The 14,226-nt window shown below is 38.6% G+C and overlaps 1 protein-coding gene across 1 annotated transcript in view; it reads right to left on the reverse strand.

Moving 5' to 3' along the window:
* ZFHX4 (zinc finger homeobox 4) overlaps positions 1-14,226 on the reverse strand; it is a 126,617-nt gene that overhangs the window by 74,970 nt on the left and 37,421 nt on the right. The window lies entirely within an intron of this gene.

The following is a 14,226-nucleotide window of genomic DNA, read 5'->3' on the forward strand; positions in this document are numbered from 1 at the left end:
AAAAACCATTTACTGTGACCCGCAACAAATTTTTGTTAAAAAAAAAAAAAAATCTTTTCACAAGCATTGCTGACTCTGATTTCTGCCCACAGCATGTAACAGGATCCTCTTAAATTCTGATTTTTTTCAATGGAAAACTTTTACAACTCCCAAACATATTCTGTTACAGTAGTTTATTTTTTAAAAACATATTTCAGTTAACTTAGGTAGTTCTATTTCACAGGCACAACAAATATATTCCAAAAATAAGAATGGCAACGTCCTGCAAAAACAATCACTTCACTGCTGAGAGCTCCGTACGACTCTTGGAGTCTTTCGACCTCTTTGCAGTGGGCTGCTTTTGCCTTTGGATATCAAATGGTACAGGTGGTATTTATTTGGCCTAAGATTAGTTAGATTATGGTTGGTATCCTGAAATTCCTGCAGACAATAGTTTCTGTATAGGATCAAACATGTTGATTTCTACTTTCCTCTCCCTCTTGTTCCCCCTTGGTCTTCCCCACCTCTACTTTAACATCTGAAAGTGGTTACTAACAAACTGGTAGGTGAATCTTTCCAGCGCTATGGAGACATGACACATAGAGTGTATTTTTGTAAACTCCTACAGGCTCCTTTTTTTTTTTTGTTCTCCTCCCCTTTTCTTTTGTGTCAGCTTGATGTTGTGAATTAAATGCCAATCCACACACAAGCACGAGTTTGTCACTATATTTTCCCCTGCTCTACCCTAAACTGCAATAAATATCAATGCCAGCACCTGTAATGTAGTGGATCATCACCTGTGAAAATAAAGAGCATGATTAGGCCCATCAAGATTCTTCAGGAAGTTCAAAGGAGAAGATTCACTAGTACCTTGAGCTCCACATCCTTTCCTCCACTGTCTATATCTAAAGGATATTCCCAAGCATTGGCCTATACAGCAAAGCTTTCCTTTGCCATTCAAACGGTCCATCCTTCAGTAACATCCAAGAGAGAAAAGGCAATCCAGAATATTACCTTCTCTAGCGTTTCAGATCTACAGATTTGCCAAAGGCCACAGAAAAGGGAACAGAGAACGTTAAGATTTCTACCAGATAATACACAAAAGCATTCTGGAAGAGCAGATGAAATTAAACTTTTTTTTTTTTTTTCTTATGTAAATCAAGCAACCCTTTAGACCAATTAGTATGCAGCCAATGTTATTTCCAGAATTTCAGAATTTAATCTCGTGTTTATTAATAAAAGCAGACAGGTCAACTCACAGAGAAGTGTGCTTCCTTGCAACTCCAGCAGAGCTTCCCTTTCCATGCAGCATACCTGGCAGGGATTCTCACACCAGTTGGTTCAAAATGAACACAAACTGTGTCCATAAAAAGGAGCAAGGAGAATCTGAATGCCTCATTTCCTTTTGTCTAGACCCAGCACTGTCCGGTGCAAAATATTGTTCCTTGCAACTCGGATGTGTGAAGAATAGCAGGCTCTGCCATTCAGCTTGCCTCATCAGCTGTGAGTTTTAATTTGGGGCACTTTTGCGTTAAGCCCACTTTTTTTTTTTCATTTTTTTTTGGCCAGCCCATCCTGGCTAATGTTGCACCACCTCAAGCATTCAGGCTAGGGCTCTCCCCCCAAGCTAGCCAAGCATATCAAGTGTGCCTGCAACACTCACAGCCTAATGAACAATGCACAAAAACAAAAGTAACAGCAAGACTCCTATTATCTGATCTTCCGTAAAACACAAAAACTGCCTTCTCGGGTACAGAGGAAGTGCCAGTAAGCCTGCAGGTGTGAGCCAGTTAAAAGAAAAGGCTTTGGCTAAATAGATTCTTTGACTGCCAGGGATTAGAGTCATGGAACCAGTGGTAACACACATCTTTTCCTTTAATTTACAAAATTTTCTCACGAGTTTGCAAGAGTTCACCCCATCAGGGGCTTTCTGAGGCCATTGAAATGTCTTAAGTTTTAATTAAGTTGGAGTTGTCAGAAGAAAGCTTTTTTGGCACAGAGTCAGGGTCATTAATTACTGCTATCTTTGTTTCTTTCAGAAAAAAGGAACTCCACTGACTTGTTGGGTTACTTATACAGCCTACATTTTCTATCCCGCAGTCCTTATTCACCTCCAAGCAAGGCTTGATTAAGCAGTTTACCAATTACTTCCATCAATCTGATTTACAAATCCTATGGGTAATCTTTACTTCAGAAGCTTTTCCCTCTGCTGATTTGAGGTACAGTAGTAATGAAAGCAGCATTACTATTAGAACCACAGAGCATTTTAAAATTCTAGATTTTTTTTTTCATTTTCAACATTGGCAAAATCACATCCCTGATTTTGCCATTTCATACCCTTCCTTTTATATACTTGTAGCTGCATTGCTAGTTATTAACAGATGCACTGCAAAAACTAAGCAGAATAAACATAATTTCCATGCTAACCTGTAATTTTAGGCTGGTATTTCATGCTTTCTATCAATCAAATAAATACATGCAAACAAGCTGGCATTCAAATCACAGTATCTTCGTTTGTTAATGACAGTAAATCTTACTGGCTGCCACTTACCAAAAAACAAACAAAACAAACAAACAAAAATCAGGAATAATTGTTATCCACTGGTCCAACTAAAGGCCAATTTGTAGACTTTGTTTCTACCAGATGTGTTCACATCATAAAAATCTAACACCTCAGCTGGCACTAATTTGCTGCTTCATCAGAGATTGAAATATGGAGAATGCAGCATCTCCCTCATTCCTAGAGATAACAGCCTCGAGGCTCAGTTTGAAATACAATATCATAGAGCAATATGTTATATATCCACTCCACAGATAAATAAAAGAGTTTGATTTCCAGGAATTGTCCATTTTATGCCTCTGAAGATCACCAACTTCACATGCCTACAGAATTAATGTATATTACTCTAAGAGAAACACATCGCAGTTTAATCATCAAGTATTTTCAGACGTGTTTAATTCCTGGTTTTGTACAAAGTATTTTGCATAACTACCATTATTATTTCTTAGAAAGCATGACAACTATCTGTCTTTCTAAATACATGGCTTGTTCATTTAAAAGAAGTTTGTTTTATCAAAATCCCCAAATTCCTTGAAGCCTGTAGAAGGCCAATGTTAAACTACATTTTTGGTACTGTTTTTAATAAAAACATTGGCAAAATAATGTTTTTCAGAAACCCTGACTTGGATTTCTGATTTATGGAGTATACTTTACCATTTTGAGCTACTCAGCTCAGCAAGTGGTTGCTCAGAGACTGAAAGACTTGAAATGTCTGTGGCGTAGTATAAATTATTTTGATCCTCCCTTGGGTATTTACTTAATTTCTCACCCATTTACTGTACTTCGCATAAAATGGCAGAAGCAAGATAGAAACTATTAAAAAGCTAGGAACACTACCAAGTATGTTAACCAGTTCAAGGGAGTTAAGATAAGTACACAGAGGCAATCCACTGTTAGCGAGCAGGTTGCCGCAAACATTGTATGCCTGCCTGCTACCTGTGTCCTGAAAGTAACATTAAAAATAATAATCTCAGAGCAATTACAACAGCTATTTGGTAAAATTCTGAAAAACAATATTATAAAAATGTTATAAAGCTGCACTGACACTTCTTATAAAACAGACATCTATTTATTTGTGGCAATTTATCTGTAGCAATTTGATTGTGGCACCCATTGGCACGACACGGTAGAACTGCACCAGTCCTTGTTATTTACATTTTTCTCACCTTAGTTAAGGCCTTTACTAACACCAAACACAATTCTGCCTGTCTATTTGTGTCTGCAGGATAAATATACATATATAGGGACAAGCAGCTCTCATCATAGCCCGGAATTCATACTTGCCACATACAATCACATTGTCACCCACTTGGGCAGTGTCTACTTGCAGCTTCTTGGTGAACTGCCCTTGATGTGGGCGATTGAGAAACCCAAACTTCAGGGATGTCATCTCCCACCCTCCTGTCTGCAAGGCTGCAACTGCCATTGGTGTGAATTATGTTATCTGTATATGCAGAACTGTGAAGGGGCGCTTTATAAATTTACACTGTTTTCTCCCTCCTCTAGGAAGGACATCACCCAGCTCTGCAGAACCTGAGTTTACTTTTGCTATTTTTCTCTAGCAGTTGAACAACATCTTCAAAATTCATTTTACTGCTATATAAATACACATAGAAACAAATTAATTTTAAAAAGTCATCAGGTTAGCAGTGTTAGTAGCCCTTTAAGGGTCTTAACTTTTTTTTTCCCCAATTAAATGCACAATTTTAGACTTTCCAACCATGTCAAAAAACAGAAAACTTTGATAGCTTACTGATCTTTAATGCTGAGTGTGTGCACTAGCATATATATTTAAAAAACTGGCAACCTTTATATGAACACAATAAATCAAAAGCGTCTTTAACAGGCTGATTTAACAAGATAGTAAGATGTGTATTCAGCAAAGGAGGTGGGACTCAAGCTCTATAAACTGAATAACAGAAACTTAACACAAGTATTATGATAAAAATGAAGAGCTTATATATCTTTTCCAAATATTCATTTGAACATATGCTTTTTACTGTTGGTTTTGCCCTTCTTTCCTAACTCTTCTTGACTGATCCTTAATTAGTTTCAGTTTGTTTTTCTTTTTTTCCTTTTTCTTTCCTTTTTTATGAACAAAAACAAACAAATACAGCTTTGTTCAGTGCTTTTTCTTTGTAAATAACAGATATTATTTTCTTGAAATTTMTGATCCTTTACATGATTTTAGCTTTGTATATATAAACATATAACYAAGATACTTGACCTTAAGCACACTACTAATAAGACCAACTAAAGTTGGAGGGAATAAATAAGTTAARAAAAAAGAAGTATGATTACACTGGTAGAGCCTCCTAGATGTGATGTTTTTTCCTGATGAAATTCCATTTCCATTCTTGATCAACGAACAGGTTATACAACAGTGATACAACAGCAAAAGTGATCGGTATTAGATTATAYTCGGACTGAGGATCAACAGACCAATACATTTCCCCTACTGATATTAATAGATACTTTTCTGATATTAAATATCAGAATATATATAGAATATACAGAATATAAATTTTACTTTATAAAGTAAAAGAAATGAATTGATCCTTTCATTTTAATAAAAAATATTTTAAAGTAATATTGATAATTAAAAATCCATGTTTGCTGGGGCATATAAACATTACTGATCCACATATTTCTCCATATTACTTTCCTTCTCAATATGTCAATTCACCACACTGATTGGTGGAACAGAAGCAACTATAATAGATAATATCTAAATATTCCCAAATATTTTCCAAATATCCAAAAGAATAATATCCAAACAAGACATGGTTAAGTGAGATATGCATATCTAGCCAAAGATCTTATCTAACCCTTGTATTATCTCTGTAGGTAATATGCTTTTGGATTTAAGAAATAGGGCATGGGCAAACAGGCCCAGTTAGCTTCCTAGAATCACTTAAAGAAGGAAAAAGTAGATAGAAATCAAAAGGTCTGCAGCACCCACAGAAGCTGTAGCAACAGCGGGACTTACTGAAGGGCTATTTCAGCTTTTTTTTTTTACTGTACTGCAGGAGCTGCGGCTCCAACCACCCTGAGGTTCCCTGTATTCTACCTCTGCAAAGGCAGCTCTCTTCTAGGAGAGCACACCTAGGTAAAAGGGTAGGTCACCTCTACAAACTGCGAGTAAATTATCAAATTTTACCTGTCATCTACAGGGGGCATACAGTTAGTGTGTATATATATATGTGTATGTATGTTTGTATGTACAAAAATATATATGCACATATATATATGTATGCATATGATGTGACTTTTGACTGAGTGCACGAAAAACACTCGAGCTGCAAATATCCAAAACTAGGGGTAAGAATAACCATGCCTTGCGCTGTTCTTTTCTCCTTTATAGTCTTCTTTTATCTCAAGGAAGAAAATTAATATATGCTACTACAGATCACCTTGCAATGAACTGATCCGCTTGGGCTGAATAGGGGCAGTTTAATACAGTTAGTTCAGTGCCAGGAGGTCATGGTTAACAAAATATGTGACCCAGAAAAACCTGAAATTAACATGTTTGATGTGCAAGATACTCGGTTAAACAATAACTACTGCTCATTCTACCTTCCTTGTATAGAAACATGAAAATTAAAGCTGAAAAAGACTTGCAGCGTTCATCCATCCGTGCAGAATGACTTCCTATTATATGTTTCAAAATTCATTGTCCAGTCTCATTTCACTATGAGGGAGCTTGCAATTACTACACCTATTCATATCTATTATTGTTTTATGACATGCCTAAAGCTCTGTGCAGTATTATATCTGTGGTCTTCGGCTCTGTAGAAAGGCTCTCTCCCATTTCTGTTCTCGGATATGACGCAAGCAAGAACAGAAGTGTTGGGGAGGAGAAGGGGTTGGCTGCCATATCACATTACAAACTCAGATCCAATTTGCTGTCCACTCTCACCCCTAGGCCTTTTTTCAACATCAGTTCTTTACAAGCATCTTTCTCCTGCTGAATATCTGCGTTCCGCATTATTATTTCAGCAGATGTATCAGATTCCATTTGCCAGGCCGAATCCCATTTGTGATTTCCTGTCCATATTTCTAATCTGTCCTCACTTCTTTTTATATCTTCTTTTTCTGTCCTCGCTGGTGTTGGCAACACTTCCCAATTCTAGTAAGACCTGCAGATTTAATGAATGGTCTGTTTACCTTCCCTTCCTTAATCAGATGATCAACAAATTGGGTCTATCACTGACATCTGCAGAACACCCCTGGACACCTTCCTCCATCTGCAGAATACAACTCGTACTGCTGTAACCGCTCAGAAAAATCCCTTGGCAATATGGTCGTATTCAATCCACCTCAATGCCTCACCTCCAGGAAAAAAAAGGCAAAATACTTTACCAATCTCTCTATTTAAGCGAACAACTAGAAGTTCTTCCCTCTATATTTAAATCACAAACAGTTTCCAGCTATTTCTATCTGATATTCTGCATTTAAGTGGGTTTTTTACCATTCTACCACAAACCTTCTGGGACTGTGCTGCCATGTTTCAGTCCTGCTTGCCTGGACCTCCAGAGCTCATGCTCTCCTCCATGTTTCTCAAAGAACATATGGAAAAGAAATGGAGGGAATTCCACTAGATGGCATGATCCCTCTTTCTTCTAAAGCCCATAAAAGCCCCTGGGTGTGCCCTCTTGGGACCTGGTGGTTGGAAGAGTAAAAGTGAGAACCATATTAAGACTTTCCACTCAGCTGAGAAGCTTCTGCTATTATAGTAGCACTTTTCATTCCCTGCTTTGCAAACATGAGTGTGGTCCAAGAACAAACTGGGGTCACAAGAGCCCTTTGAAGCATCTCCCCATATTCCTTATGGGGATGCCAAGAGGGGGGATGGCATCTGAGGGGGGCCAGGCAACAGGGAGGCGGAAAGTAGCACCTGTCTGGATATTCTTGGCCTCCTGAAAATGCCTTGAGGCTTGGCAAGTGGAGACAAGAGAAAGTACGGGATAACAACTTGAGTGTCAGAGCAATAAGATTTGTTATCTTATTTCTTAATCATTGTTATTATTTCAAGTAGACCACAAATCTTTATGTAACCATGAAGATATGTGCATATAGAAAATGAACCATCAAGAACCTGTTTTCCTAGTGTTCTCATTCGTCATACACCTTTATTTTTAGGCCATCTTCAACAAAGTCCTGAGTTAGGGCCTTAGGTAACTAAGCCTTAAGTTAAATCATACTGGGGTAAGAATGGTTTCTTATGGCTTTAACAAAGTGTCTATCCCACCACTAGGCATTATAAACAACAACAGGAAGCTCTGCTGTAATTAACAGAATTACTTTTTTTCTTTTATTAAAGATTGGTTTTAGATTTGCTTTTTCCCAATCCTATGATAATTCTTCAATTGTACATTACTTTTCAAAAATAATTACTAGTGATTATGTAAATTCGTTATCTATGTCTCTTAAGACCACACACTGCTTATCATCCAGACCTGCTGATTTGCATTTATTCCATTTTTTTCTGAGTATTGCCTTACTCTTTTTTTATCAACAACTATTTTGAAAAGGTCTTAATTACTTGTTCTATTATGTCCTTACTCCTTTTATTTTTCTTGTCAAAGACTGATTTTGAAAGTAGCTCAGTGCATCAGCCATTTCAGAATCGTCTTTCATTTTGTCACCCTCTTCATTTATTATTGAGGTTGCTTTTTCACTCCATTATTTATTTTTTTTTTCTTTTTTTTTTCTTTCTTTCTTGCCTCCAATATATTTGAAAAGCTATTTTTATTTTCCCTGGTTCCTTTTGGCTAGTATTAACTCATTCTGTTTTTGCATTTCTTTTAACATTCCAAGTCTTTATAAGACTTTATTTTCCTGGTTGTGCCCTTCTTTGATTTTTGCCCTGAGGGAGATTTGACATCCACAGGTATTTGAGCAATCCCAAGAGCAACTAGAATGACTTCTCCTTATCCCATATATTTTCATCCTTCTCAAAATGAGAGATAGTTCAGTGAATTTTACAGAGAACAACTGAAGTTGTTGCAGCTGGAAAATGTGACTGAGGGGACTTGATTGCTATTTTCAGCAATGATTCAGCTGTAAAACAGAACAATTTGACAGTCTTGTGACTCAGTTTCTCCATCAATAAAGCCTGTAATTTATTTGTGTCTTCAGAAGACAAACATTTAATATTTCTTACATGCTTTGAGTTCCAGATATGTTGTATATGTGGAGATTGCTAAGATATTATGGTGTTCTCTAATTCTTAGTTTTCTGAAGAAATAGTGCAAACTCCTTGCTCCCTTTCACATGCCTTAAAGTACCTAAAAATGAGTCTTGCTCAAGGTATGCTATAGTAACAAAAGGCGTTTTCAGTTATTATGCCTGAATAAGATTTAAAACATTTCTTTATGTACATTAGGTGTGATTTTCTGTCTGATTAGCTGTGGCTAAGCTGCAAAACATCCAAATACCTATCATGTTTGGCCATTTCCTCTATTTACATAACTTGAAAAAGACTTTGCTTTAAATGTATGTTTTACAGTGCTACTGTGCTTATGGCTAGAGAAGTCATATCCTAGTAAAATTCCACCTGCCAGGATTCAATGTTCTTTCAGCAAATGAAAAACTATTAACTTGCAAAGCTATGGAAATAAAGTTGAGAGCAGTAGTGGAACACAAGAAGAGACATTCTCTATCCTGAGTTACAAATGAAACAATAAAAAATTATCTGCTAAATAAATTGCCAAATATCTAACTTTGTTGCCATGATAGCTTAAAAGTATGAACAGGAGCAACGGACACAACAATCTATAAAGAAAAGCAAAAAAGTACCATGAAGTCTAGTTTAGTAAGACTATCAAGAACAGCAGTAGTAGACTCAAAAATCAAGCTGGTTTCTTCCTACTTTCATTTCCTCTCTTCCTCAATGTTCAGTTTTGGAAGGAAAATACAGCTGAAATTGAAAATTGAAATGCTAATTTTAAATGTATGGCCAGCCAAATCCCATACGTTCAAACAAACCCCAGTGTAATTAGAATACCCCAGTGAAAATAAATGCCCTGATCATTCTTCCCCTGTTGAGCTCTCTGCTCTTCCAGGTGGCTTGAGTCAGATCTCTTGGAATAATGGAATAATCCAAACTTTGATACTTAATTGTACTGAATTACTGTTTGGCAATGAACCAACTAGTTGGCCTGGGGACAGATCATTTTATTTAACGCCTCATCACCAGAACCTCACCAGTTTGCAAACAGCCATCACTGTTCTGCTGCTGCCAAGAAACTCTGAGAACCCAAGAGGCTCATCATACCTGGGAGCCCGTCTTTCCAGTGGCCTCCACAGGTAAGTGAGATTAAAAAATGGAGAAAAGAAAAAGATAAAAAGACAATGTATGGCATGAAGTGATGAAGATATAAAAATTCTGATCAAAAAGACACATTTATCTAAAGTAAAAATCAGCCAAATTCAAAACAACTCTGGTTTTTTTCATGGTTAATTACCATTACACTTACAATAGCTTGTTACTTATTTTTTGTGTAATATAAGCTTGAGGGAAGAATATGTGAGTAGCCCTGCTCCAAAAAAGTTTCAAGGAAATAATTTATGAGAGCTCACAGATAAGAGTCTTTAGATTTGACATTTTGATTTTTATAATAAATTGTTTTATTTAAAAAGTAAAACATCATGTAAATTAATTCATCCCTCAAGCAACATGTAAAAAATGCCTCAGACGTGTTTCAACAAATGTTCAATCTTCAACTATGTTCACTGTAATGTTCTGCTCTACTAACAAGTGCTCTGCAAAGCAGTAAGTAAAACTAAACTCTGCCCTATTTAGAAATTCAGCTTCTGTCCCCTCTGGTCCTTAAGCAAGAAGCAAAGGGCATTACTGTGTTTTGTCGTCTTCCTCTGAGGTGACTGGGAGAAAAAATATGATCGCATTTCATATGACTGCTTACGAAAGACATACAGCACGACAGTGAAATGTTTTACTTGGGCTATACCAAATATATGAAAAATAACATTTCTGAGGGAAGGGAAAAAAACAGGCATCAGAAGGGATTCTGTTTCCATCTCCAACAAACAGGTGAATGGGGGAAAGAAACTAAATTCTGGTGCTTTTTAACCTTCCAAATTAGCACCTGGGTTTTTCATTGTTAAATAAAACTTGCTATTGGCTTGCTAGGAAAAATCACCCTTTCTCCTCTTTTTTTCTTTCTTTCTTTTTTTTTTTTTTTTTTTTAGGTGTCTCTGTCTACACAAATTTTGTTTTATTTTGTATTGTTTTTTCAAGCCGGGATAAAGTCACTCCTGCCTGCTTGGGTTTTGAAGGAGGGCCTGAACACTGAAATGCCGCTGAGAAAGGAAGATCATTTCTTTCCTGTCGCCAGGCTTTCCAAGGATACTAAATATACAGGGTTGGCCTGGCTTTTTTTGACTTTGTAGCTCATGCCAGTCTTCCCCTTTAATAAATGCTGCTTGCTGCAAGGTCAGAACTTTTTCCTTAAGTACTAGGTAGAGTTGGGATTGAAGGTGCTCATCAGAAGAAATAGAGTTTTGAGCACAGAAGTAGCTTTTATTTACGTACAAACAAAATACAAAGTTAAAAATATCTAATATGAACAAATATAAAGTACAGTTTACTGTAGCCTTGTCTTAGTCATGAGATTTGTAGAGGAGACTGACACATGTTTCACAAACATACATAGGGAGGAACATACAAATGTCTTCGCAGATACTGAATTTATGTGAAAACAATAGGAAGTAGAAGAGTGCATAGCAAAAAACAGCAGCAGGTAACCCATGGGGAAGTTCCAGTGTGATTGGCTTATGCCAGTGTGCTTGTGCACATTAACACACGTACACAGAAAAGAGGTACGAGTATAGACATGCATGCAACACAGACACAAAATCAATGTTAAAACATGCAACACGGCCTGATATATCAATTAATGTGTTAAGCCTGACCATTTGGCCTGTTACACTTCTGGAGTCAAAATAAGCAGCTGAAGTACCCCAGATGCACCCCAGAGTGTTGCGGGAACTGGCAGATGTCCTAGCCGAGCCGCTCGCCATCATCTTTGGAAGGTCCTGGAAAACGGGGGAGGTGCCGGAGGACTGGAAGAAAGCCAACATCACTCCAGTCTTCAAAAAAGGCAAGAAGGAGGACCCGAGTAACTACAGGCCGGTGAGCCTCACCTCCATCCCTGGGAAAGTGATGGAGCAGCTCATCCTGGCTGCTCTCTCCAGACACATGGAGGAGAAGAAGGTGCTCAGGAGTAGCCAGCATGGATTCACCAAGGGGAAATCCTGCTTGACTAACCTGATCACCTTCTACGAAGGAATATCTAGCTGGATAGATGAGGGCAGAGCGGTGGATGTCATCTATCTGGACTTGAGCAAGGCTTTTGACACTGTMCCTCACAGCATCCTCCTGGGCAAGCTCCAAAGGTGTGGGATAGATGTGTGGACGGGGAGGTGGATTAGGAATTGGCTCGATGGCAGGGTGCAGAGAGTGGTTGTCAATGGTGCAGAGTCCAGCTGGAGGCCTGTACTTAGTGGTGTCCCCCAGGGGTCAGTTCTCGGTCCGGTCCTGTTCAACTTATTCATTAACGACCTGGATGAAGGGCTGGAGTGCTCCCTCAGCAAGTTTGCCGACGATACCAAACTGGGTGGAGTAGCTGATAGCCCTGAGGGCTCTGCTGCCATCCAGAGGGACCTGGACAGACTGGAGGACTGGGCGGTGAGAAACCTCATGAGGTTCAACAAGGGCAAGTGCAGGGTCCTGCACTTGGGGAGGAATAACCCTGGACACCAGTACCCCTGGACACAGTACCTGCTGGAGAGCAGTCCCGCAGAGAGGGACCTGGGTGTCATGGTGGACGACAAGTTGACCATGAGGCAGCAGTGTGCCCTGGTGGCCAAGAAGGCCAACGGGATCCTGGGATACATTAAGAAGAGCGTCTCCAGCAGGTCGAGGGAGGTGATCATCCCCCTCCACTCAGCCCTGGTGAGGCCACATCTGGAGTACTGCGTCCAGTTCTGGGCTCCCCAGTACAAGAGGGATGTGGAGCTGCTGGAGAGAGTCCAGCGCAGGGCTACCAGGATGATCAGAGGCCTRGAACATCTGCCATATGAGCAAAGGCTGAGAGAGCTGGGCCTGTTCAGCCTGGAGAAGAGGAGGCTGAAGGGGGACCTGATCAGCGTGGATAAATACCTCAAGGGAGGCAGTGAGGAGGAGGGGGGCGGCCTCTTTTCAGTGGTGGACAGTGATAGGACTAGAGGAAATGGCTTCAAACTGAAGCATCGGAAGTTCCACAGGAACTTAAGGAAGCATTTCTTCACTGTGAGGGTGACAAAGCACTGGAACAAGCTGCCCAGAGAGGCTGTGGAGTCTCCTTTGGAGATCTTTAAAACCCGCTTGGATGCAGCTCTGTGCCACGTGCTCTAGGTGACCCTGTGTGAGCAGGGGGGTTGGACTCGATGACCTCTGAGGTCCCTTCCAACCTTCGGCATTCTATGATTCTATGATTCTATGAAGTAGCAGAATGCAAAGGCAAGCACTGATTGAAAGTTCATAGATGAGTGTCTAGAAAATACACATTTATAGTAAAAGCAATTGAACATGCAGACGTAATGATCAGGATCATTGAGCAGAATCTTGCATAGAGTAACATATAAATATAATAAACAAATTGTCTCCTGGCGCTACCGATGGTAATAACATAAAGATGATAGTTACTTTCTACAAATAAATCTAAAATGACCTTTTGGGCAGCGTACAGCCTGTGATATTTTGTAATTTATTTTCCTGATAATCATTTCACTGGATGCCTGAGTTTTCCTTAATTTGCCATTTAGGCATCCTCATTTAGGATGAATTAACTATAAAGACACCAATAAGCAGCGACAATGAATTAACTGGGGTTAGAAGCAAAAAGATCTGTTAGGCAGCTAATTCTTTGAACACTGGATCATATACTTTTAAATGACTTAAACATCTGTACAAGAAACAAATAAATCCTTATGTATCAGATCCTGCAATCTTTACTCCAGCAAAATTCTCATGGACTCATGGGATTTGACCCTTAGTTGCGAATATACACAGGTTCAGACCATCTTTTTCAAGCTCAAATGTGGAAATTCTCTTTGGACCAGAGAAGTCCTCAGGGAAGGGCTTTCTGATACCACAAGCATCCAAGACACCAGTCTGGGCTAATCACTAACAGGTTAGCATCTCTGAAAATAATACTGTCTAACAGCAGAGGAATGTGTAGTCTGGTTCTCATAAAATTTCAAACCTGGGACAAAACAGAGGAATCTGGTAGGCTACCTCTTTTTTTTTTTCTTTTTTTTTTTTTTTATCTGAATTAATAACACATTATCAGTTTGGTAAGAAAATATGAACTGTTATTATCAAGCTTCCAGATATACAATGAAACTTGGAAGCAAACGTGGTAGTAAATATTTGCTACCGTGTATACACAGATAATGCTGAATATTGAGTACTTATTTCTCAGTGTCATTATGCTCTATAAATAGTTTATTGTGTCATTATAAAACTCTAAAATCATTCTAAATTATAGCATCCTTTGAAAAGAAAAAAAATATTTTCAGGTTAGGGGAAAAAAAAGGAAAGGAAAGGAAAGGAAAGGAAAGGAAAGGAAAGGAAAGGAAAGGAAAGGAAAGGAAAGGAAAGGAAAGGAAAGGAAAGGAAA

Source organism: Nothoprocta perdicaria, unplaced genomic scaffold (genome assembly GCF_003342845.1).
Source record: "Nothoprocta perdicaria isolate Ctin4 unplaced genomic scaffold, notPer1 scaffold_198, whole genome shotgun sequence".
In the NCBI taxonomy this organism is placed as follows: domain Eukaryota; kingdom Metazoa; phylum Chordata; class Aves; order Tinamiformes; family Tinamidae; genus Nothoprocta; species Nothoprocta perdicaria.